The 27,173-nt window shown below is 38.9% G+C and overlaps 1 long non-coding RNA gene across 2 annotated transcripts; it reads right to left on the bottom strand.

Moving 5' to 3' along the window:
* Window positions 1-1,611: 1,611 nt before the first annotated feature.
* On the bottom strand, window positions 1,612-26,567 carry LOC114156840 (uncharacterized). 2 transcript variants are annotated; one of them, XR_003598028.1, is made up of 4 exons: window positions 26,362-26,567; window positions 24,367-24,648; window positions 21,918-22,022; window positions 1,612-2,586 (listed from the first exon to the last, which is right to left on the bottom strand). It is a non-coding gene; the product is annotated as an uncharacterized LOC114156840 (long non-coding RNA). The 2 variants fall into 2 exon arrangements; XR_003598027.1 differs by lacking the exon at window positions 1,612-2,586 and having other exon boundaries at window positions 21,133-22,022; window positions 26,362-26,559.
* Window positions 26,568-27,173: the final 606 nt, after the last annotated feature.

Below are 27,173 nucleotides of genomic sequence, written 5' to 3'. Positions count from 1 at the left end.
GCCCTTTAAGAGCACGAATGATATTGATTTGGCCCAAAACGAAAATGAGTTTGACACTCCTCATCTATAGGAACAAAATTTGCAAAAGGAGTTATGTAGCCACTTGATATTTAGGACAAATACATTTACTTTGGTTATCTAAACATTAGCAGAAGCTATATTACTGCAGGGTTTTTTTTTCCTCAGTAATCTTCTATAGGGTAACACAATCTTCCAGAGTTGGTTTGTACTAGAAAGCAATTAAAAAGAGCTTTCAGTTGGACATTAGCATCATCCCAATCTCATCTCCTAAGTTGGCAGGCTCGGAGTGAAGGCACCCAGCCGATACGACTTCTCGTGGCCCTCGGCTGTCACTGATAACAACTGTATCTCATTATCCCCTGTGTGTCAGGGCCACGGAGGTAGTGGCAACCGTAAACACCATCCTCCTATCCCACCACAAAGGCCTGTATGCCGACAAAAGGCGCTCACTGAGCCTTGAACCCTAGCCAATTTCTCTGTTCTTGTTGCCATGCACAGCAGATGTCTGAGAGAGTCTATGGAAGGTTACTAGGTTCTTTTAAACCTAGTAAACATGGAACTGGTGTCTTAAAGCATCTATAATCTGAAGCAAGTAGAGGCATTTTGTTTTTTTTGCCATTTGTTTTGTAAAGATGTTTTCAGGCAGGAATCACAGTAGCGAGTGAAAGACGATAAAAATGTGCAGGAAGATTTGTGGAGTTTGTTCTGTAAGGCATTCATCTTAAACTGGGCAAATTTTAGTTTTATTTTAAGTGAAAATATAGAGTTAATACAATTTAATGTAACTAGAACAGAAAATTTATTTTAAATTATTCTCTCAGCAGGTTTGCTGAATATTTTCAACTATTTAAAGAAAAAATAAATTTCCCTGCTTGACGTGATGAAACAAAAGACGGTGGAACTGCAATATTTTCTTGTTTTTATTTATTTATTAAATTCTCTAGACTGATTGTAGCAACAAGATTTTTAGTTACAGCCTATATTTTTCTTTCCATTATACAATTCTTTCCCCCAATTGTTTTATTCTTCCTCCTCCAATTTATTGTAATTAAGCATTCTTACTTGATTAATTTAGACATTTTCTGTCATTTTAATGACTTAAACTGCGCCAACAGAACCACACTTGCAATTAGTAGCAAAAACAACCTTAATAAATCCTTTTTTTTTTTTTTTACTTGAATTTTTGGTTTATTATTATAGAGCTTGCAAACATCTAGAGTTTAGTTATACATATTTTAATTAGGCTTTAATTTACCTTATCTGCACAAAGGTGACTCAAGCAAACAAGCACCAAAGGAAATTCATGTTACGGACAATTGCAACCAACAACTTCTCTCATTATTATTATTTTATTTTTTTTAAGTAAAAGAAATTACTCATTACCAAGTGTGGTACCTTTGCTTTTATTAGAAAATCATATAGATTAAATGTTAATCATAGCTAGCTTCATACCAGTGTGTTTCTGCCAACATGCCAGATGGACCATTAATGAGAATAGCACGAGGATCTTAGTCTATACACGGATATGGAGATGCAACAACAAGCATAACACCACACTTGGCTTCCAAAAACTGTTATTTATTTAGACAAAAATAGTAAGAGATGATCATTGCACACATGCACATGTTTCCCCCCCCCCCCTTCTTTCCCGAAGTCAAAGAGTATGTGCTAAAAATGTGTGCGATCTCTGCAATGTTGGCTGAAAGCCTGTTTTCGGATGTTTTCACAGAGTGGGCTGCCACGAGAGACTTGGAGAAATTGGAGGCAACACCTGTCACACACATTCAGCATCAGATATTAACATCCGTCTCTTTTGCTGGTCTGCGAGGAAGAATAATTGCTCTTGTTTAAAAACCTGCCTATTAGCACTAACCAGGTTACGCTGGACATCTGTCTAAGAGAGTCGACAGGCGTAATTGACTTCCATCCTATCCTGGTCGTCTGAACGGAAAAGCAGGTCGGTACGGCGAGCGTTGCATCGGTTTGTTTTGGCGTTATCACGTGGAATTGTGCGAGATGAAAACGGCACACATATGCCCGAGCGTGGAGCTCAGTGGCATGTTATTGGCACGGTGTTTTCATCAGGTCTGATAACATATGTTTGGAACTCAGGAGGCTCTGGGCAGGGGGGAATAGCGCTGTGTTTGAAGTCAAACCGTCGCATTAAGCAGAGAGAAGCGGCACAGTTGTGTGGAGATGCTCTCTTGTTCAAAGGGATGGGAAAGGAACAGCTCCGGGGAGCGTCCAACATCAAGAGCTGACCCCGGCACCGTTTCCTCGCTACCTTCTGCCTCGCATCCCACAGCCGTATGCTGCGATTCCCAAAGACCGGCAGGCCCGTGCCATCTGGCCTCACATCGGATTCCCCGGACACATATTGGGAATCCAAAGTATGCCACCTCCCTGCCTTTCCCTTCCCTCTGTGCTCTTTCCCTCTGGGTCGTCTCTGCACCTCCACTTCATCCCTGCTTGAGTGCTGGCTCGAGTGGAAGGGGTCGGCTCTCCAAGCAATCCCAGTTGCCCTTTTCCTCTATAATCCTCTCGTGATGGGATCCAGGAGGAGCCCTTTAAATTCGGAGGGAAACGGTCAATACTTTTAAAGATGAAGGAAAATCCCCAGAGAGTTATCCACCAAGGCCTTAAAGTTGATTTTGGCTTAACCGCTGCTCATTAAACAGCATTCAGTTCTCATTTTCCTTAAAAAGTCAAGATTTAGCATCACAATGTAGCATGAACCGAGTCTTGAACTTTGAAAAGACTTTTTACTCTGCTGCCCACTTCCAATTAGCTGCTTAATTTTCTCCTGTAACCTAAATAAACCGATACTTTAGCCAAAGTAAAGCATTAATCTAGTTTCCAAATAATAATTCTTCCTGATTAAACCTTGTGTGCCCAAAGTGCGGCTCCGGTCCCATTTGTGGCTCTCTGACAGATTTTGGGTGGCCTAAATGGAGCAAGTCTGTCCTGCAACCTGAGGTGGTTGATACAGGTGGAAGCGTTTTCAACGCATTTTACAGATAAAGAAAATATTAGGTTCATTTATTAAAGTTTTTCATTCATCTTAATCTTGGAGTAACTAGAACCACAAATATTCACTTAATTCCCCTCAAAAGCAAAAATTACTTATCAGAAGAAACAATCAACCCCCCAAAATTTAGAAACTGTGGGCCTTGTTTATGTTTTGTATCTATAAACATTTAGACATGTGTTTTCTACAAAAATCCAACTACTTTGTTCGTTTTAATAGCAGCTCACATAAAAAGGCACCAAAAGTTTGTTTTGAAAAATACTATTTAAAAAGGTAAATTTTTTGTGGAGTTGGAAACTCTGATTGGTTAGCTTTAGGCTCATGGCATCTTATAAACCATACATGACATAAAAATTGATTGGCAGGCTCCCATCACAGCTCCATTTTATCTGAAATTTGGTTTTCTGTGTTTGATCCGAACATCAGCAAGAAAAACACAGCATCCTTCCAAGTAAGTGAGTCAACTTTCTTTTGTCCATCTGAAAAAAGAAAGTATTTTGATGATACCTGAAGCTATAACAACCCCCCACAGTGAGGCATCAATTTATTATATTATTGCCTTCATGTTGACCAGAGTACCGCAGCGTGATTGACGTTTTCAAAGGCAAACGTAAGAGTTTGATTTCTAACTGACTTTCAGTAATCAAGATGATTTATTCCTATTTTATTACACTTTTAATTTGATTTTATTCATTATACTTTTTTATTAAATATTTAAATATTTTTATTAAAATTAATAAACATTGAGCTTTGAATTTCATTTTATTTGTTTTGGGTTTTTTTTTTTACCCCATTTGTCGGTCTAGTTTTAACACTCATCAGGATTTTTGAAATTGTGCTTCTTTAATTTTTTTATATTTCCTTCCCATCATGACATTAACTGCTTTTCCTTAGTCTTTCAAACTGGCATCACATTTGTTAACTGTACATATCTATGCATGCATTTCCTTTTCTTTCCCATTTTTCTGTTTGTTTTGACATTGTTAGATTAGATTATAGAGTGCTCCAAAAATGATCAGACTTTATTTCCAGTGGGACTGGTTGAGTTGTGCACATTAAAGTCATTTACAGTGGTTGATGGTTTGATATGACAGCTTAACATTGTTATAGTACTCATTGGGTTGTTGTTTTTTTTTTTTTTTTTGGAACAATTCTCAATAGGCTGACCTCCTTTCAGAGCGCTGGTTGCAGTGAAAAAGTGTTGACAGACACACTCACAAAGGAAGAAGAGGCTCCAGGAAGAGAGCAGTGGTGGGCTGTGCAGCATGTTCTGTAGCACTGCCACAGATTTCACACTCCTTTTGTGCGTCTCTTTCTCTTCCTCTCCTCTGGGCGTCGCCGCAGTGGGAAATTCAATTCCCTAATAACTGGGGAATCAAAGTTGGACAGCGCCACTGCTGAGACTCATAAAGGGAGCAGTGGAGTGGTTGGTCATTCATTCGTGCAGCCCCATTACAACGTGCACCAGATGGACACTGCACGTCACCGTGTGACATCTCAAGACAGCCGCAGCCGCCCGCCCGCCTGCCTGCCCGGCGTGGAGAAGATGAAAGTTACGAGGAGGACGGGAGGCAGGTCGTGTCAAGCAGAGACGGATCTGATCAATAACTGCACAGAGACGAAATCAAAGTGGTCGAAGCATGTGGCGTGAGGCATCTGGTATTCTAGCAAGCAGAAGCTGGCGTGGTGTGCCAATACGTTTTAGGGGGAAGAGCCGCCTTCCCCCATTCAGTGGCCTCAAGCGAGTGGAGAGACGCTACTTGGTGGTGTTTTAAATCCACATGGTGTTTTTTGTTGGTTTGTTAGTTTGTTTGTTTATTATCTTGAAATGGAGGAGTCGGAGGCGGAGGGTGGGTTAAAGCTAAACAGGAAGTGTATTTTCGTGGGTGAAACTGAAAACATAAGCAATGAGACAAAATTTGTGGTTAGAGTCTGATCAGAAGCATTTTCAGGTAATCACCCTACATCGGGGTTTGGTCGCCACCGTGGTTTGTTAGCGTAACCATTTATATTTTACTTGTTTATAAGATTTACTTCTACTTTTTAAATTATAAGACTGCCAGTTAAGGTCTGGGAATCGTGAGTAAAATTACCAGAGCTTCAACAAATTACAGTATTAAAGCAGCAGTATGTGACTATCATAAATGTTTTTAAAAATGTTTTAATATTTTTTTATTTGATATGAGATAGATCATGTGTTGGGAGGAAAAAAAAACAAGCCCCTCTGCTTTACCTCTAAGGACTTGCTGTGGTCTGAACAAATATGCCACTCAGTCAGAAACAACCAATCAGAGTCAAGGAGGTGAAGGATTGGGGGGAGGGCTTAGTGCTGTCAATCATCCTCATGTGTATGTATATATATATATATATATATATATATATATATATATATATATATTCCTTTATTTAATCAGGTAAACCTCGTTGAGATCTAGATTTCATTTTCAAGAGGGACCTGAGCCTGAATGTACAACATTCAGGCTCTTCCTTGCTCTCTGCTACGCTACAGCTGGTTCACCGAAATGGAGCCTGCCATGAAAGCTAAGGCTAGTTAGCTTTTAGCTTATACTTTTGTGTCTATGCATCAATGTCAAAGTAGGATTTATTAGATACCACTAATTTAGCAGCACAGGGAAAAATTGTAATGTTTCTATTTCCAAATAAAGGCAAACAGATTGTTTTATTATGGTGATTTAGTCATACTTTCAGATCATAATAATCTGATACCTGCCCATACTGTGTTGCCACATAGCCAAAAATAAATAAAACAGTTCAATAATCATATCCCAATGGATTGCACATCTCTCAGGAAGTGATAACGCTCAGGAATTTTCACTTGCTGCTTTTCTGATCTGCTGTAGCAACGAGCTGTGCTGTTCAAACACTAACTTGGGCATAAACAGGAACAACAAATATCAATTTTCAGCCGCATTTTTACATGTATTCCTTTATAATAATGCTCTAGGCTATTAGCATGTCAAATGTGCTTTTTACATATTTAATATTGTCACCATGTTGGGACGGTATATGAGACAAATATGATTGAGCTCCTCCACCTCTTAGCTAAGCTACTGTTGTCGTTTGAAGAAATGCAAAACTCCTGGCCAAAAATAACCAATCAGAGCCAGGAGGAGGGTCTTAGCGCTCTCATCCTCATGTATGCGCTGCTCAACAAATGACTTACCATTCCAGAAAAACTGTTTATCCACAGTTATTGGTGGCCATGCTAACTCTGCTTATGGCAGAGTTGTCTCTTTTATACAATAAATATAATTTTAGTACTTTACCATTATTGAAACACCTTTAACTTATTAGGAGCTCCTCTAGTTTTTCCATATCACATCTGTGTTTTTTGCATGCATATTTCCAAACAACCATGTTTGTCTTTCTTTTAAGTGAAGGAAAGGTTTAGTAGTTTCCTTCATATAACTGAGTAGTAGTGAGCATATAATAAAATAAAAATATAATAAAAAGTGCAGGAGAGGCGTTGCAGGTTTTCCAAATTTAAAAACTATAAATATTTTACATTAATTATACTTTGACACAATTAACTGTCAAACAACTATTTGACAATGTTGTTGCAGGTAGGATGAATAGACAGAGAATAGATGAAACCAACAAGGAAGGATTCCTGGGAATAGATCAGGTGATGTCAACAAATTTAAACTGAATCTGTGAGATTCAGTCACCGGAGGTGCAACTCAAAATGACTGGAAATTCAGTCAAAAAAAGCAATGTTACAAGGAGTTTGATAATTCAGGTTAAATATAAGCTTAGAGCATATTTTGCTAAAGATGTTACAAGTAGTTAAAAACAGCAGAGATAAGCTGGGGGACAAAAACTGTGGTTGTGTCTGTTTGACCATTTTTGCATTGTTTAATTGCTGTTGTTAGTGATATTTGCCTACTTAAACCAGTCGTACTAGATTCCAAATCTTTGGCATGTTTCAAACAGTATTTTATTAGAGAGTAACAAAAAAAGTGAAATCTGTGACCTTCAAAAAGATGCCAGTGCTTTTCTTCAAATCTTAAAGTGGTTTTACAAGCTACAGAGTGAGACGTTTTGGCTTGTTCAGCTGAGCAAATATTTACTCATCATCCCAGATATGGGAATCTTCCAAAAATGAAATTATAGCCTTCGATAAATTAAACAAATAAAAAAAAAAAAAGAATGCGATGTGGGTTTATGTGCTGTGTAATGTATGACACAAGGACCCGTCAAGCCCTCCCGGCATTGATTTTTACATTTTATACTACTTCCTGCGTGGAGCACTGTGAGCATCTGATCCCCTAATCTCAGAATGCCAGCTTTCACTCAATGTCATCTGCCAATGAGCTGCAACCAGGCGCCCATCCTACCCATCCTCTGGCACCAGAACTGCACCCATCCAGCTTGCGAGCGCTAATACCCGCCGTTGCCAGGCTACGGCGAGAGGAATCAAATTTTAGGTGGCTTCCACAGCTGTGCTGTACTGTCGTGCACCAAGGGACGTACATGGCAGCGTTCCCGCTGTGCACCTGGATGGGATGAAACGGCAAGAAGTGGAGGAGTCTCAACTGCTAGCTGCAGCAGAGGCTGGCTAAACAGAAGGTGTGTGTATGGAAACAAAAAGGACAACATTTGACGTTATGAATTTTCAGATTTCAACGTGCGTGCTTTGCTGGCAGCATAAAAACCTGAGAAGCTGGATCTTAAATAGAACCAGTGTCATGAAAAGCTGAGGGAATTTTGTGATAAAAAAAAAAGATCAAAACCAATCCTGCAAATCCAAGCAATGTCCTCTTTTCACCAGTTTATTGCATCACTGAGTGCTCTTTGATCTGATCTATGAGACAACAGGGTTTCAAACAATTCCCAGCAAACAGCCTCTCCAACAACCCCCTTCACACAAGAAAAATAAAACATGAAGGGCTTCTCCACAGCTGACTTCCTACATCTTAGTCTCAATGCAATCAGTGAGCTGTGCCTCTAAGACATTGTTAATTTCACAGGGTTCACACAACTGTCACAACATCTTAACAACCGGCTTCAAACGAGATGCCTTCCAAAAGGCTGAAATAGTAGACCACATGACCTGGACGACATGACAGGGAAGCGGTTTCAAGACCCAAATAAAATCTAAAAATAAAAACAACAGCAATGGTTTTAGATCATCTAAATGTTCCAGTGACTATTTTAGAGACGGCAGAAATGCTGAGCTTGCAGAAAGCTAAGAGTTGCTTATGTCAAAACCTAAGCATAATGAGTTACCTTACATAAAGGCATTATTTAATGCTCACAAAACTCACCGGTACTTCTAACTAAATGCTACACATGTTAATTAGTCTCCAATATATAATGTGTAGAGCATTGAAAGCTAAATAAAACAAATCCCCAGTATTCATTCACAGGATTAAATGCCTAAAATCTGGGACAATTTTAATTAGGAAGCCAACCAGGGCCACAAACAGAGTTTTTACAAGCACATTTCTAAGCAAAATAGACCCCCTTCTCTGCAGTTAGCTAGTGCTGACTAAATGCTAGCGACTGTGCTAGCATTGCTTGCTAACTAGAAAAAACCCCTAAAATTAGAGAGCTGTTTAGGGTTTTGCAGATTAGGCATGAATCAACTTTGGGCAATACTCATACTACTTAAACTACAAAAAAAATCTAAAGGCCAAAATGCTAACTAGCGAGGTCTAAACTAAAATAGCAAACATTAAGAGTGTTTTTTTTTGTTTTGTTTTTTTAGCAACAATGAATGCTAAGCAAACATTGTGTCAGTTTTACAGAGAATTTTGCAAAATATTACTCCCAAGTCATCACTACTGTCCCACTATTAAATTTTTTAAAAATATGTCATTTTGATGATGGGATTTATTGAAAAAGACACACAATGGAAGCTAAGGCTAACTTAATGATAAGCATGCCAATTAGTGAACCATAGAGACTTTGGGAATAAGCAAATTTGTTAATTTTAGACTTAAAACGACTTATTCACTTTATCAAATTGCAAATAATACCATAGATCATAGTCAGCAAAAATCTGGCATATATTTTATTTATACCCATATTAGCAGCTAAATAACAAAAATCCCCTCTCACCTAGTTTCAAATAAAGATTAAAAATGGGGTTAAACAGCTACTTTGGTGCTATAAACAACATTCCTACATAAATTTATATGCCAAAACAATTTCTTCCAGTATTTAGGTTTATTAGAAATCAGCTTTTTGGGTGAGGGGGCTTCGTATTTTATAAAAACACAAAACATGCTAATGTTAATGAAATGCATGCTTAGCAGTGGGCTTTGCTTCTCTATTTTATAGAATATAATGGTGGAGTACTAACATAATTTAAATGTATACATATAAAAATTGTTTCTACATTTTCAATGAAATATAAAAGAAGGCATTCTGGTTGATCTCTTGCTGAACCTCAGAAGCCGATCCTGCTCTCATCTGTACGTAAATAGCCAGTTTCTTATTGCCTTTGCTCTTTTAAAAGCCACTAAAACATCCCTTTCGTCCGTGAAAATAAATTACATTTTCATTCATCCACTACTTTTGCATTCATCGATCGAAAATTTATGTGCGACTTCAAAAGAAGTCCTGACTTAACCAGAAGGAGGAGAGCAATTGCTCAACACAGGCTGCCAATGTGGAATAATAAATGCATAAATACACTTTCATTTGAAAACAGGCCAAGTTTCTGGACTCTCGGATGCACCCCCCTCTTCAACAGTCCCCGTCCTCGGCTGCGTTTTGCTCTCCCACGCACTCCTCCAACTAACCAAACACCTTATCCTTGATCTACTTCCTCAGAAGCAAACAAAGGGGCACTTAGCCTCGCCATCATCGCAGCGAGACGTTGGGATCCATTGGAGATTGAACATTTCACTGACATTTCGTTCGGCTGATCCTGCAGAAAAGAGTAAATCCATCCCCTCCTCCAGCTCCTCCTCACCACCGTGAACCCAGAGACAGATGCCGATGCCACTGTGCTGCCAACATGATGGAGCTGCCAAAAAAAAACCAACAAAAAAAAAAAAACGTAGTCTTTTCAGTAGCCATTTTTTCAAGTGCACAATCTCAAGAAAACATTCTATAACACAGAATGTGAAATGGCATAAAAAGAACATTTTCTGAAACAAAATTAAGACCTTAAATAGCCTTCACCAAAAGAACCGATCATGGCCTGGAGGAACAAAGAGGTATTTACAAACCTAAGCGTGACCTTTCCTCGCTGCAGCACTTTTTGTGGGAGTGGGTTGCTTTTTGTGTGTTTTAAATAAAGAAAGGCTGCCACATTGAGGGGGAGGATGCATCTGAAATCTGACAAAAATGTGAGCTGTTTTATTGACGGTAAAATAAAAAATAAAAATAAAAAAGCAGCGCAGGGAGCTAACAGATGAGTCTGAAACCATTGCTGTCAAAATAAATATAAACAATACATTTTGGAACAAAGAGAACAAAAAAGGCCAATATATTTCAAATCTCCTATCACTGATGTATCTTTAAGGGCAGAACTGTGCAAAAGCACAGACTGAAACAAACCCCTTTGACAACCTTCATCCAAATAGTTATAATTCTCATTTCATCTAAGAAGTTTGTAAACACGACGCTCAGAGATGTAATGCTGCTTGTCAGCTGGAGGGAGCACTGTTTAGCTTTTAAGCTCCACTAAATATTTGTTCCATTTGAGTTTACAAACATAAACTGACAACGATTTTTAAAAAAGTCTAATTATTAACTTTCGTTTTAAGATAATTTGTTGTGAAACCACTTTAAGTGATAGTGCAAATGTCTGAATATTTAATATTTCCATTCAAAATCCATCGATTAGCTCATTTGAAAGTGAACTTGTTGCTCCAAAACCAGTGGAGTGCAACAATAATCAAAAGTCATGCGCAGGCAATTACATTCTTTAGATAAAGCTGTTGCTATTTAATTAATTCGATTGTTTTGTAACTTACGGTAGTATTGAACGCAAACGCAATTTGCTCTGATGGATTGATAATAAAAGCTCATTAGCTGATTTATTGAGAAATAACTTTCAGAAGTAATTTGCTCATTTAAGACAGTGAAGAACTGTCACCCACAGCAAATGGAAACCCGATAAATTCAGTGAACATGAGGTGAAGGGTTATTCTTTGCCATAATCATCACTACTAGCATGAGGGTGTTATGAGAGGCAGCAATAGGCCTGAAGCCAAGTTAGAAATATGACGAGATAAATAAACTTCTTTAAGACTCTGGGAACAAATAAAAACCCAGAAATTAGAGCATTTCTTTTGGATTTGGTGGGTTTATCATTATCGGTGAAACCTTTAACATGCTGGGTACTAATGAGCAATATTAGTTTTTATATCAGTATTACTCGCTAGTTAGTATTGCCTTTCACTCATTACGTTCTCATAACAAAGTAGTAATTTCAAAAGTAAAACGTTTTTTTTTTCCATTTTAGTCTAAAGTATATTTTTAATAAGATACAAAAAAAGCTGGAGCCGAATGGAGACGAGAGTAACGCAGTGCAGCCTGCTGCTGCACACTGCAGGTCAGCAGACTGAAAGAAAACCACTGAACTTCTGCCTCTTTTCAAAAAAGAAAGATGCATTTGGAAAGATTTCACAATGCGAAAAAGCAACGCTCTCAAACGACATTCTCATGAATACAGCACAGTTTTAAAGCTGCAGCTTTTGTTACAGAGACAAACGCAGGCTCTACCCAACCACATGAAATCTAGTATTTGCTTGTTTTGCACAATCAGTACTTGAAAACTACAACTAAGGTAAGCCGTGTTCATTTTAGATTTCTGTCGACTGCGCATAAAAATTTAATTAGAAATTATTTATCATTTTAACAATTGTCAGGTGAGGTTTTTTCTTTTGCCTAAGGACTGTCATAAAGTGGACCTGTGGTATTTTCTTTATCAGGGTTATGATACTGTTTGAACCTTATAGTGTCTGCCTGCCAATGGGATGCCACTCGGTATATTACTCCTATTGTTTTATAGCCACAGTTTCCGTCCTCATGGTCAGTGTCTCGTGTTCTGCCAGTCACGAAAATAGTATTTTCTAAAAGTCAATTCACAGAAACCCAAACAGTAGCAAGATTGCCTGGAAGCATCCATGTTGTTGGATGAACAGTCAAATGTAAATGCACAGGGAATTAAATAAATGTTTCAACTCATGTCATCCTAGTATCTTCAAAGAATCACTGATGCTGTGGGCAAAAAGGAGCTCTGGTAGCAGTCAGTCTCGCAGCAAATCTGAGGAAGCCTCTGACTGAAGGCTGTTGCTGAATGATAGTCTCATAACTGTCATAACATGCCAACAGGTCAAGATCACCCAGAGATGATATTTTACAGCATCATGTCCTGGATGATTGGAAAGCACTGCTAATCCACCTCACTTGCTTTTGCCATTCCTCTTTAAATCTCTGTCTGGCTGTATAGTTAGAAAGCTGGAGTTGGAGATGTGATCAGTGTCTATTCCTCCTCCTCTTTGGTTCTGCTTTTCTTCTCCTCTGGGAATTTGGGTCACAGTTCAGGTGTTATCTGAGCTTTTGGGATGCTACTCATGAGCTCCCAGTTGTAAAGACAATAGCTTGTTGCCACAATTACACATCCTAAAAGTCCATCCATGACTCAACCAAAAAGTCTACAAAGAGAACAAATCAGAACTAATGTAGCAGCGCGACATCATCCTGCTGCCACCATGAGCAATTATAGAGTAAAAAGTAAAAGTTATGTGCAGAAACTTTGTAGCGACATCCACTGTTTTTTTCCTTCATAATACTTATGGCGCCCCTGCATTCTTGCCACCCTGGAAGGTGCGCCATATTATAATTCTGCCTTTAACATTCACATAAAATCCATTTTCTCCACTTTATTAATTTACACTTTTAAACACAGCTCACTCAGATACATTTAACCGTTACTGAATATCTCTTGTTCTGTCCGTCCGCTCAGGTTACAGCCTTCGTCGACGCATACCTGAGCTCTGGTATCAAGTTAAAACAGTTCCTTTTCACTCAAGCACATGTTGTCACCAGCTGAGACATTGTGTACTGTGAAGAACTATAAGCACAACCCGACACCAACTCTACTTTCACTTTAAGGTCAGTAAATCAACAGCAAAACTCAGGATTCGTTTGGGTTTTGAAAAATAAGACGTATGCAAATTTAGGAGTGATTTAGAGACTTTCTGATGGAAAACCAAAAGTTTGATTAAGTCAAAGAAATTGCTTGTTTTTTTTTAAAGGCATCTTTAACAAACAGAGACCACAGGCCTGTGAAACCAAATATCCAATAATGCCTGTGGGAACTGGCATATCTGCAGACTTACAAGCTTTTCTTTCTCACACACACACCCCCACACACACAGCCCCCACGCACACACGCACACACGCACCAAGTCTCACGCCCCTTGTGAACACTCATCTTTAACGAGGGGAGAGCTGAAACCATGCGTGATTGTTTTAGAGAGGCTGCCCTAAAGGCACGTTATCGCTCAATGTGGGACCGCTCCTCTCAGTCATACATCCTCCCTCCCTCTTGTTGATTGTGCAGCACAGATCAGCGGCAACAAAGGCATCATTAGTGGGGCTTTGGTCCCCACCAGGCCCGGGCTAATTATGAATAGGGGGGCCCCGGTAATAATTCAAGGGCCCATCGGTGCAGCTTGAAACTGAAGAGAGAACTTCACAGATTTCGGCGGTGGCGTACACTCGACCCATCTGCCTCCGTTTCCCAGCCACCTGCCTGAAGATCCGACTCACGTCAGCCGCAAAGACTGGAGCACCATCACACACAAGAGGGAAGACATATGGGATTTATGCAGGGCTTTAATGAACGACCCGCATCGGTCATTAAAGCTACGGACAATTACCTGCTTGGAGCAGGAAACTCCTCTTTAAAAACAAACAATTGTTTGGTTTTAATTCTGGATTTAGAGTTAGTTTATTTCCTTTTTTTTTTTCCTCATATGAAATTAATCCCTTGCACATGAGATCGTAGTGAGCAGGGAAGAAACAATCCTCTCCATGCTGTGAAAAAGCTCAAATGAAGATTTATGTCATGTTTAGCTGCACATTAGTGATTCTCCACTGCACTCCATTGATGAATGCAGTAATAGTTTTACATTTACACGGAGAGGTGATCATCGCTTCTGCCAGAAGAGGGCAGTATAAATTTTCTTAATCACATCTCGAGTGATTTCCCCCTCGCCCTCCACCCCTCCATCCTCGGGCCAAAGCAAGCACAAACACGGCTCTAATTCCAAACCCACAAAAGAGGGAATTTGAAAGTAAACAAATGAGCCCGATGGGATGATCAGCGCTCTCAGATTTGCAGCATAAACTCTTTTCCCATGGAGCTGGCTCGTAATTTCAGCACCGGGCTCAGATTTATGCTCCTCTCTGTCAGCTTCTGATTCTTTTTGGTGACTAAGTTCTGATTCATCGCAGCATTTCTAAGCTTCTGAAGAGGAGACGGGGTGACATTAGATGGCAATTAATAAAGCTTATTTTTTTATATTGTCCCTGCCAGGTCACAGACTTTGCATGCATTACTGGAAATGTGGACAAAAAGGCCTATTGAAAACATTTTCCTCATCTGTGACTTGAGCTACAAAAGTTTTTTTCTTCATTTTGTCGCATTAAAGCCACAAACTTCACTTTACCAGGATTTGCTCTGCTAAATAAAACGCATTTAGAAAGGTCACCTCACCATTTGAAAAACAACTTTTGATAAATATCTACTAGAGGAAATGTGTTACTTTTAAAGAATCACCGTTTTATTTCTAATTGTAGGTTTTAAAATAAAAAACCTTTCCAAACACCTCATGGATAATTTATTTTTTCTTCGGAATATTAATATTTGCATTATAGTGTCAGAGAAAAAATATATTTAAACAGATATTACTGTTACTTTTAGTGTCATTCTGGAAAACCATGGGTTGGGTATTTATTATCCTTAGCAAAAGTTACTAAGAGACATTTTAGAAAGTCCAAAAAGCAACTTGTAGAACCGGAGCCACAGGTTGCAGACCGTTGTGCTACATAAACACAAGATGGTGCTTAGCAGCAAAATAGACATAAACACTATTTTTTTTTTTTTTTAAATCCTTAGCAAAAGTTACTAAGAGACATTTTAGAAAGTCCAAAAAGCAACTTGTAGAACCGGAGCCACAGGTTGCAGACCGTTGTGCTACATAAACACAAGATGGTGCTTAGCAGCAAAATAGACATAAACACTATTTTTTTTTTTTTTTAAATCCTTGCAAACCAATAAAAGAAATGTGAATTTTGTTTTGCGTTGTATTAAAACACCAAGTCTGGTAAGTTTTTCTGTCCTTCACACAGCATGATGCTGCCACAAAGGGAGCATTAATCCGAGAATCAACCCATTGGCTTATGGTAACTTTGGAGGAGCCACTAGATCCGCAGCTCAGGTGGGAAAATCTGACAGAAAAAGAATAATGATAAGTGCTTGTTTACGAAGTTCACAAAATACCTAAAATCATACTATGTCGTCGAAATGCAAAACGTCACAAAAGGCAGAAAATTAACAATGCAAATTACCATGAACACAGCAGTCCTATGGTGAAACATGGTGGTGGCAGTATTATGCTGTGGGGAGGCTTTTCTTCAGCAAGTTACAGTTAAACGGATTTGATGAAAGCAAACTGGCTACAAGATTTTGTTTAATTGCAAGAACAGTCATAATATAGATGCAAATTTACTAGAAAAAAAAAGTAATTTTAATAAAAAGGTTTGGATAATTAATTTTATTTTTATATTGTTTGCTATAGCTCAAAATTACTACTTCATCCTCCTAATATAATTATTTCATTCTGGTAATAGTAAGACTTTATTCTGATATTACAACTATATTCTACCAATACGGTCGCATTACTCTTGTAATAAAAAAAAAGAAAGAAAAAAAAGAGAAAATCTTAGACCTTTATATTATGTCTGCGTTGACCTGACTTCAAAGTCCAGCAAACAAAATGGCGGCATTTGAGAATGCTGACATTAATCTCAACTATGGAAATCCAAGGAGTGCATCGATGGGGGAAAAAAAAATCCCCATTTTGTTGGTTGTGTAGGAGGTTCCACTTCTGCTTTTCAAATATATACAGTGACTTATATGTACATCTGCTTGCGGAACTGGCCAGACTAAAATCTCATCATCCAAGAATAATTTTGTGCAAAAAAACATAGTGAACATCTTTTCTGTAGCCCATAAACCTATTTTAATCTGTTCAAGAAAGAATAATAATAGGTCAAAGGTACTACTTTTCTCAGAAACCTGTTGAGGTTTATATATTTTACATGCTCACTATAAAAAAAAAAAAGGCATACATCTGAAAACATCCAATAAGTTAGATTTTATTAAACTATCTCCAATTTTTGACAATCATTTCTTCTGTTAAAGCCTTAACGGAGTATAATTATCTTGTAAAAACAGAATTAAATACTTTGATAGTTTACAAAAAGGATCACATTTTGGATGATCTGGCCCCTAAATTCAATTTCAATTAATTTCTGTATAATTATACAGTGCTGACCCTCCAATGAATAATTCTAATTAAAAACAACAAATCTTTCCATTATAGGCAGTTGGAGAATAAAAGTATCCCACGTAGGAAAAGTGACTTTGAGCAGCGAGCTTTTTGTTTTATTGCAGTTTATATTTTGCTATTACAGCAACAGCTCTGAAGAACATAAGACACCGCCAGTCAATTTGTCATATATGACATACATATATGTAGGCTAAATAATGTCATTTTTTCAGTGTTTGCAGTCATATTTACTACCAATTAATGTTTTAAAATTGTTTTCTACCACCACCCTGTCAGAAATTGTTGAGGACAATTAGCAACTTGGCTAACTTGACATTTTCATGATAGACTGACACACTAGTGGACTAATTCTGTTTTTTCTTGGTAGCATCATGCTGTGTAAGAGGTTTTCCTCTGGTTGGTTGCCTGATTACAACCCAAAACATGAAGGTTTTATTGGAGATCTAGTCTGAGATTTTTCCTCCTGTAGATTGAGGAAAAGGCAAGGAGCTGACTGAAAAAGAAGGAAAAACTAAAACAAAATAAAAAATAAAAAAAAACACATGGAAAAAGCTTTTGGTCTGGATTCAATGGCCTGGAATAACTGGCCTCTGAAGAGCTCTTGTGTCAAATGGTATCTGTGACAGGGAACAGTGAAGGGGGATAAATATGCCTGATTTAACATGTGAGCACCACTTCTTCCTGACAACATCTGGGACGGGGAAGAAAAAGCATGAAAATACTACCAACATATATATTTTTGGTCAAAAGGATCACTTTTGGCTCATGAAGAGTCAACTAAGCCTACAAAACAACCACAGAAATGTTGGGTTTTAACAAAAGGCGTCTAAAACAGAGACGAGCCTCTCCCTTTGAGTCGTCCTCGGCTTTCTAAAGCGTTTGCAGACGGGTCAAAAGGTCTTTCCAGCCCAAAGGCCTCACCTTCTTTCTAATGAATTCCCAGGATCCATCAACCTGCAGGCGCTCCCATACACGCTAACCAATGATTACACCTTGAAGGGGAGATGGGGGGGGATTGGATGTGCTCACACACACACTAAGACACAGAATCTCGTTCTCTCAGCTACCACCACCAATCCCCCCGCCCCAGATTGGAGGCAGGTGCAGCAGCAAATCAAGCCTCATTAGCTGCACCTTCTGCTGCCGTACACTGCGGACAGATGGAAGCTCGCCCTCACATGTTACCTCACATCAGATGGCAGTTGGAGAAGGCTGGCTAGGGGGTAGCAGGGAGAAACGCTTGCCCCCTTTCTGCCCACGCCGCTTCCTCCGGGCCGCAGGATGCCCCTGAGCGTAGATACAGCACCAGAATGCTCCTTAACCTCTTCTTCTCCTCCAGTCGAGCTTTTTTGGAGAATATCTAACGCCGCATCAGCTGTAACTTTCCCCCTCCTTTGCTCCATGTTGGCTTTGACCCCAGTAAGAGAGGTTCATTCCCCGGCCCCAGGCCTGCATTTTGGTTGGGTTTTTGCTAAAAGAGCTAGAGGCATGTTTGTGTAAAGGCCCTTGATATGGCGAGACAGTACCAGACCCCACAGGTAAATGACTTTAGCTCAGCTGCAGCGTATCATTTCCCCCCTACCACCCCTCTCTCTCTCTTGTCCTCCGTGGCTCTGACACAAGATCTGAGCGGCTAATTGAGGCAACAGCGTATTTCACTGGTGTCGACACTTGCGGTGAATTTATGGCCACTCCTCTCATGGGGGCAAAGGCAAATGTGTCAAAGGGGAGGCTGTGCGCAAATTGATGCTGTCGGTATGATAAGAAATATCGCTAATGTGCTTTTCAGTGGAGAGAGAGAGAAAAAAAAATAGGAGGCAGGGGGGTTTAGCTGTCAGACCTGGATGGGGTTAGGATGCTGGAATTTCCTGTTGGGGCCCCGAGAGCTGTCATATCGGCCTAAATCAGAGAGAGACTTGTGGATAAAGATGCTCACATGATGACAGAAACACCCAGCGTACCACGCCTTGCATAATTATCCATATCCCCAAAGTTTTTACTTATTTTTTCTCAATACAGCCACAAATTTCAGTGCAATAAATCAACTCAATGTCATGTAAAATTGTGATGTAATAAAAATCTTAAAAGTGCGGCATGCTTTTCTATTTGGCTCCATTTGGGTTGTGTCTCTACAAGGTTTGGCTGCATTTTTTGTTGTTTTCTTCATCACCACTAGGGTTATGTACCGATTACAGCAGAAGCAGGTAAGATCAGCACAACTAGCCTTTTAAAAAACCCCAAAAAAACGATTTTTAGGCTCTGTTAGCCTTTATTGTACAGTAAATAGACAGGAAGTAAAGGGGGAGAAGAAATGCAGCAAAAGGCCAGAGACCGAGAATCAAACCCAGGACAACTTCGTCAAGTAGTACAACCTTTCCAATAGATTTAAGCCCCATTTACACGACACCAGAGCAAAACGCGAATGTTTTCCTTATGTTTTGGCCTTTCGTTTCCGCAGTAACGGCATTTTGCCTGGACAAAGAAACAAAGGTTTTACAATTACTTCTATGTGAATTTTTAACAATCCAACTAAAACTTCAGATTTTAAACTTTATTCAATTGAAAGCTTACAAAACAGTCAAGATAGCACTTCAATTTTTAATTTGGGCTAAGCTAAGTTCGCTAAATGTTATCAAAAGCTAGCACCTTAAATGAGAAATTAGTTTTGACACTAGCACATTATTAGAAGTGGGCTCACCACTGCTTACTTGTGCAAAACATTAAATTCCATGATATAATTTTCCTTTACTACTTGGGAAATCCCCATAAAATACATTAAAATTTGTGGTTGTAATGTGGCAAAAAGCGAATAACTCCATCCATCCATCCATCCACTTTCTAACACCCTTGTCCTCTAGTGAGGTCAGGAGGGCTGCGGATAACTCTATATACCTTAAAAATCGGATTCTTTTCACGTACCGTCGTCAAGTCTTATGCTTAAAATAACTGCAACTTCAGATATCTGTGGAGGAAAAGGTCCATCTGGATAATGAGGTCACGCACAAGTTTATGACTCAGGTAAGTGGAATCAAGTCAGCAGGTCATGATGTCTGATTAATAATAATAAAAAAGATGTTTATAGGATTACTTCAAGAAATTAGTTTAAGTTGGGGGAAGTCTTGAAGGCAAGTAGTGGGAAGAATGAGGACATGAGTACAAAAGATACTTTGTTTAGACCAACAGGAGGAGAGAGGGGGCTCTGTGGTTGGAATAGAGCTGTGGCATTAATGGACTGAACCTAAGTGGTTGTTTTAGAAGTACACCGAATCGTGACGTTTTGAGGCTTCAGCCATGCAGACCGCAGAGGAATGTTTCAACCCTAAACTGTTCCTGCAGACGACATGAATGCTAATGCTGCTTCGTGTACGTTTCACGCATAAAGAGGCAACTGTGTTTGCCAACCTGATCAGTTTAGAGACGACACTTGGGTAGATTATACTGAACTGTATGTGTAACTGTGACATGAAAGTACAGCAGAGAAAGAAGAAAATTGGCTCCCAAATGCTTCTCTACATCTCCTCTGGTTTTTATGATTTGTACAGATTTACAGCACAGTGCCTCAGCAGTCTTTAAACTAACTGTTTGGGGAGTATGCATGCACATATACGTGTTTAAAGGTAAATGAAGAATCCCTTTCAGAGTTCTCACTAACAATAGCATGTATGTTTTTATGTACATTTGTGTGTTAATGGTACAGTGGACCACCTCATGTTCACGGTTCAGTCTTTGCAGATTTGTTCTATGGAACGAAAAATCGGTAAATACGCAAATTATTTGCAAAAAATTTGCAAAGTTACAGATTTTTTTTCTATCTGAAAAATTGACCCTTTTCAAACAGGTAGATATAAATATTTCTAGCATTAATTAAAGGCTAGCAGTGGTCAGCAGACACATTTTCACTAACTTGCTAATCAGCTAATAGCGGAGCTAATTTTTTGTTCAGTGCTTTAGCTAACTTTGAAAATGTTTCGCACCCTTTGCTTCCCCCAATTAAATTTTTCCAGATAAATTCAAAAGTGCCATTTTAATTGATATTGAAGTTTGACATCTGTGTTCAAGTTCTGGTTATCCACTGTTAACTCTTCAAGTAGTTAAAAGCTTATCTTCACGCTCTTATTTTGAAGTGGGCGAAGAGCGTTTGTTCCGTTTCCTCTCCTCATGTTCTCTCTTTTCGCCAGTAACTTTATTTCGAACAAGAAACGTACAGGAGCAGACAGCCAGACAGCAGAGAACATGATCTACTTCTATTGGAACTAAAATTATGTTTTTTTCCCCTGTTTGTCAGGTGGTGTTCATTTGATTTGTTTAAAAAAAAAAGGAACAAGTTGGGTCTTTCTAACAGATGCTGGGTGCAAACAGCCTACAGATCTAGTTTCTAAATTGGCTTTTTGCTAAACCAGATTCTGGTTTATCCCTTGAAATCAAGTGGATCCATAAGCAAGAAAAGGTTCATTTTATAAGGCCAGATATTAGACTGAAAATGAAGGAAAAAGCAGCGAATGCACAAACAGTAGAAAGTTAGGCTTTTTCAAAGATGACAAGAAAGTATTTTATAGTTGCATGCAAAATGTATATAATTCAAGCAGCAGTCTATGTATACATCTTAATATTTCAATCTACGCATAATTAAGCAGGCTTTACCGCCCTGTAACGATCTGCAAACATCCATGTTCAGGTTGTCAGGGGCTCCTCCAAATGAGCCGCACCAGTTTTGACATCTTTAACAACTCTAATTTCAATCAAGCTGCTGCGGCACTTCTTGTTTTTCTGGGATCTAATGAAGAGAAAAAGACACATGGGACTCCTTTTTTCCCCCTCATTTCATCCTTCGATCTGTTCCCAGATCCATATGACATATGGAAAGGTGTTCAATCCAAGAGCTCAATGTACATTTGGTTGTTCTCTAAATGCAGCAACAAACCTTAGAAAATGTATTAAACATAAAAAGGTCTCCTTGTCTCGTTTTGCTAGCTTCCTTGTGCACCTAAAAGTGAAGGTTACTCCTTCCTGTACTTCCAACGGCTCTCCTTTTCTTCCCTTTAGGGATTTTGTTTAATTTAGAGCAAATCTTCATTATTAAGCCTCTTGCCAAGTTTGAAGACGCAGCGCCATATGCTGAGCGCTTCCTACGCCGTCTTTCCTCTAAATCAAGGATTTCAAATTTGTCACTTTGTTGCATTTCATTAACAGACAACATGTTTGAGGTGGGCTGATGGTACAACACAGACAGCTGCAGAGCAAGTGCACTTTAGAGCTACAGTACGAAGTTTGAAAGAAAAACCACAAACGGTCGTCAGGTTCACCTCAACCGTACAGTACCAACACATCCGACTAAGTCACAGTTTCAGACTCTCTCTCTCCTCCACAGCGCTTCAGCCGAGCTGTAATCTGGAAGTCGTTAACAGAAACTGTAACAGAACAGAAAGTGGAGAAAACATTAAGCACATAAGACGCTCAAGACTTATAATTTCAGTGCCATTCAGTCATTAGCAGGGAAAAGGAAGAAAACGTTTCTGCAAATCTGGTACAGTCAAGATCCTTTCCTAAAGTAATCACAGTTATTCACTTTACCGATCAGCTTCATTGCCTTTACAGCATTTATGCAAATCTACACCAGGCTATGACCCACTGAGGAGAGATGCATGTTCAATTACACCTCCTTTATAATTCAGCAGCTCTGATGTTGAAGGGTACAGTACACTAAGTGTTCATCTTTGCTGAGTATGCAGTTCAACAGTTTAAGGTCCCCTGACACTGCTATTCAGGATGACGTAAGGCCACACTGTCCTGCTGTATTACCGACGCCCTGATAGAACCGGGTTGGACTCCTTTCCCCAACAGAACTGCCTTAGGATGTTTTTACAATCAATCAAATTTTATTTGTATAACACATTTCAGCAGCAAGGCATTTCAAAGTGCTTTACATCATAAACACAGTCATACAACATAGATTCAACAATCAAAACATTACATTAAGTCAATTGCCATTCGTAATTGATTACGTCTCAAATACAACTCTGAATAGGTGGCTTTTTAGTTGAGATTTAAAGGAAGCCAGTGTTTCAGCTGTTTTACAGTTTTCTGGAAGTTTGTTCCAGATACAACTGATTGGCTCAGTTCGATTGGGGACCAAAATTGCAACGTTTGAAAAGCCTGTTCACCCTCTTGCCTGTGGAGGCGCTGCACAAAGAACCACTGAAGGAAACGACATGAAAACCTTAGATTTTTGTGGCTGTAGGATTTTTCTTTTGTCTTTGGCAAAAGACATCAAGCCGCTACTCCTGCTAGCGGTAGACTTGCAAGTTTGTTTTGGTTGCATTTACCCAGAATTCCTGGCAACATAGTCAGCTTCCTGCTTTTGAAGCAGTCTCCGATCCACTTGGCATTCATTCAAACCTCTTCTTAGCGGACAGGAGTGGCAACCACCACTTCAGCTGTCATCTCAAACCAGTCTGCCCATTCTACTCGAACCTCTGACCTCAACAAGGCATTTTGTCAAAGCAACCTCCTTACCTAATCTACAAGTTTAGGTAGACTTTCATATCTTGGAATAATAATAATCTTATTGTCAGATGATGGACTGAATAGAGATTATTGTTTCATAACCTGATTCTGCTTTAAAGTGTAGCTAACCCTCTTAACACAACTGACAATTTTTTAAAAAATTTCAAAGTAGGCGGGACCAAGAGCCACAGAGGGGCGTGGCCAGAAAGAGGAAACATACTGTTGCTATTTTCAGCAACTTTTCAGACCCCTTAGTGATTTTTTGAAAAAAGTAATTAGTGACAAATTTATCAACTTTTTTTTCCTGTGTTGTTGGAGACTTTTCAGGCAACAAGTTAAGCAGCAATCTCTCTGCAGTAACTGTCCTGAGTGAGCGAGCATGCAGCTGCTGTGAGCAACTCCTGCTGCCTAAGCACTACAGTCAGAGCAGAGATCCAGTTTACTCCGAGTCCACATTGCAAATGAGTCACACATGTGCAAAGCTATCGATCAATGCTCACTATTCCAACTCCTGACTCATCATGTGTCTGAGTGAGATGGTTTTATACCAGGATGTGACGTAAACATCAACCAAGCTATGCCGTTGTAACCAATAGGAAAATTTGACTGCAGTAGCCACCGTTCAACCCAAAGAGGACACCACTTTGCACAAAAATGTTTCAACATGCATAGAAATATAAAACATACCGTCCCTTAAGGACATATCTAGACAGTTTAACAGCAAAAGAATAAAACTTTACACTCTGTCGCATCTTTTTCACTAAATTTTATTGTGAAAATTCAGTGTTTAACACCTGCATTTCTGCAATCTTAAGATTAAATTATTCAAGATGACACAATATACTAATTAGCCTACTTCTGTAGGAAAAAGTTTGCAGTGGATTTTATTCAGGGGCATTAGAGTTGGGTAGTTTAAAAGTGTCTTCTGTAGTTTTATGTTTTTCTTAGCCACGATGATGCCAATCCCAAAAGGAAAAAGTCGATCTGTGCAAATATCTACAAGCGATTTATGACCATATGACTGAGTTCGACTGCAACTGTACACGGTGTGCCAGGGCGGAATAACATCGCCGTGCCAGTGACTATAGATCAGCCATCCCATAATTAGATTTCTGCAAACCAGAACGACTGCTTATTGGATGTCATTCTGAGATGCTTCTCCTGTGATTGCCTCCATCAGCCCATCTTTACTTTGCAGATCTGCCAACGCAGCCATAAAAGAACGCTCCTAATCGGCGTCGTAATTACCTTCAATAATTATTGACAGCGCTGCAGATGGGGAGGCAGGATGGACAGAAAGAGCCCTCGGTTCCGGCGTCGGGCTCTGTGAGGCCAGCTTTGTGGAAGAGGTGTTGTTTCCGGAGATGAAAGGTTCTCCGAACACGCAGTCCACAGGAGGTAGAGGGTCTAGGTTGACGTCATCCGTTTGCTCTAATGTTGAGTGCCAACCATCAACAGCAGGTGACCTCCTCCTCCTGCCTCCAAACAAACACACTCACTCTGCCATCTCCCCGTTTGCCAGGACTGCACCTGCAGCATATTATCCAAGCCTTTAGCTTTGTAATGCGGCACAGGTGCCAAAGAACCAACGTACCATTGTAACACAAACATACATAACAGGCCCCGAAATGAGGATACACGCTTACAGATGTGCAACGATTAATTGATATAATGAGACGTAAATGCAATACATTGTTTTCTCCCACAAGCAGCACATATGGCAGAGAGGGGGGGATTTTATAAATGTTGATTCCTTCCCTTGAAACCATTTCCCCCCCCCTAGCTACTGTGCTTTAGTGTCAGGATTTAGTGTGTGTGGTTATCAAAGCTTGAAGGTTACGGAAACCTGATCAGTTTGCAACTTTATTTTAGCACAAACCTGAACAGTTCAAGTTATTAAATGCAGTTTCATATTGGTACGCAATCTTTAAACTGGATTCATTAGCTTTCGTTTCACAATAGTTGCATGATAAATATAAAAAAACAACAATGAGTGAGTCATAAAGATTTGTCATAATGGGCATGGAGTCAAGACTGGAGCTTCAAAGACCAAGACAGAGATGGAGGCAGAATTTTCCAGTTGGTCTCAAGATCTAAATGATCTTTATGTCTACAATGATCTGTTATGGACTTAAGATACTCAAATTTTGGACAGAAAAACATTAGTGCTCAAATGTTTCCAGAAATTTTAGCAGCTTTCTAACTTTTTAAATCAATCAAATAAAGTAGCTTTCATTGCAAACAAAAACAAAATAAACAAAGAGACTGTAAAATTAAAGCAACTGAGGTGAAAGTTACCCTGAAATCTGATTCACCTAAACTCAGGTTCCTGTTAAATTTGAAAAAAACACAACAACTATACTTTCCCCCAAGAATAGATTTTCATTCCCCATATTAAATATTCTTTAGCATTACATTTTTTTAATCATAGATAATTGAAATATTGAGATTTTTTTGATTTAATGGGTTTTTTTATTACCATTTCCAGTCTTTTCACCTCCTTCGTGCAGTCAGACGGGTTCTATTTAAAGGATTTGTTGAGTCTACAGTTTTGGCAGAAACAGATCTGCATAAAACAGTGATATTAAAATCAAATACTGTGATTACTGTTTTGAGATAGGGCCAGATTGGCTTGGGGAGATTTTTCCAAATTAACTCGTCGCTGAAAATCGCTTGATGATCAGAAATATTTAAGTTTGACATGAAAGAAAAAAACTTTAAGGGAACAAATACTTTTTTTTTTTTACAGCATCTGTATAATTTCACTTTGGGGAATTTTCATTTTACTCAAATGTCCAAAACTAAATTAACTTAGCCAGAAAGTAATTTATGTCATGTTGGTGAGCATTGTGTGACTTAAACTTCACAGTGATTGCTTTTTACAATAAAATGATATATTTGTTTATTTAGGAACTTTTCAAATAATAATTTCCCCCCAAAATGGTGAAAAGCTATATATTTCCATTTCTTCCTTGTTGTTCTATCCTGTTTATGAACGAGGCAGGTATTACTGTAGTGAACGAGTGAATCATTTTAACTCTTCTTTGTTTCTCTTTCACTCTCACACACCTGGTTTCTAGCCATCACACCTGCAGCATGTCAGCTATTATCCTCCCTCACTTGTTTTCATTCAAATTTCTTTTCTTTCAGTTTAGTTCAGAAGTTTGTGTTTTACATGAATAGAATGAAAATTGATTTTTTTTTTTTTTTTTAGAAAAGAGAGCACAAGCTTTAGTGACTTACCTTAAACAGATTATTTACATGTTTCCTTCAGCTAAACATGGCAGTAGACATGATTGATTTCCTTCTGCAGTGTGCTGCGATCTGTTAGAACTTCTCAGATTTTGTCACATCACACTAATTAGTTGCAGAGTATGACGTCTAATTGAATTTAGGCCAGTTTCTCAAGGCACACTGCCCTTTGTGTTTTTAGACGTCCGCCTGCTTCTGCACACATGATTTCAATCAATGGCTGATGAACAGGTTGTTCCTAATCATCTGAATCAGGTTTGCTAACGGAGCAAACGATCAAGTTTGCGTCCGCAGAGCCAATGGGAAGAAGAAGAAAATAAAAGATACATAAAGGTACATTTACTGATGAGAACAGCATTAGGCTCCGCCCCCTCTGTCAGACGGGGCGGAGCCTAATGTAATCAGAGATAATTGGTTAATATTTGCTGAGATGTGCTTATGGGCAAACCCATGCACAAACAAAAAGTAAAGGTTAAAGTCATGGCGCCAGATTGTAACCATGGCAACACAACAATCAAACTATGAAGATTTTTTTTTAAAGTTTTCCAGAATAAATATTTAATTTATTGATGCTGAAACCATGAAGTGAGACTTAATAATATTCAAATATTTTGTTTGTCTTTGTAAACAACAACAAAAAGACATTTTAGATTTGCGGGTTGAAATTTAAGCATCTATTGGAGGCCCATGATGGTTTGATGGACCTAAACAGATATTCATTTATTTTGAAATGGATCCTGTTTGATTCTACGTACTTAATTATTAAACTTGGTTTTCACCAAATCCAGATCTGTTAAAGATGT

Source organism: Xiphophorus couchianus, chromosome 14, assembly GCF_001444195.1.
Source record: "Xiphophorus couchianus chromosome 14, X_couchianus-1.0, whole genome shotgun sequence".
NCBI lineage: Eukaryota > Metazoa > Chordata > Actinopteri > Cyprinodontiformes > Poeciliidae > Xiphophorus > Xiphophorus couchianus.
The sequence above is the reverse complement of the archived record's forward strand: the minus strand, read 5'-3'. Positions and strand labels throughout refer to the sequence as shown.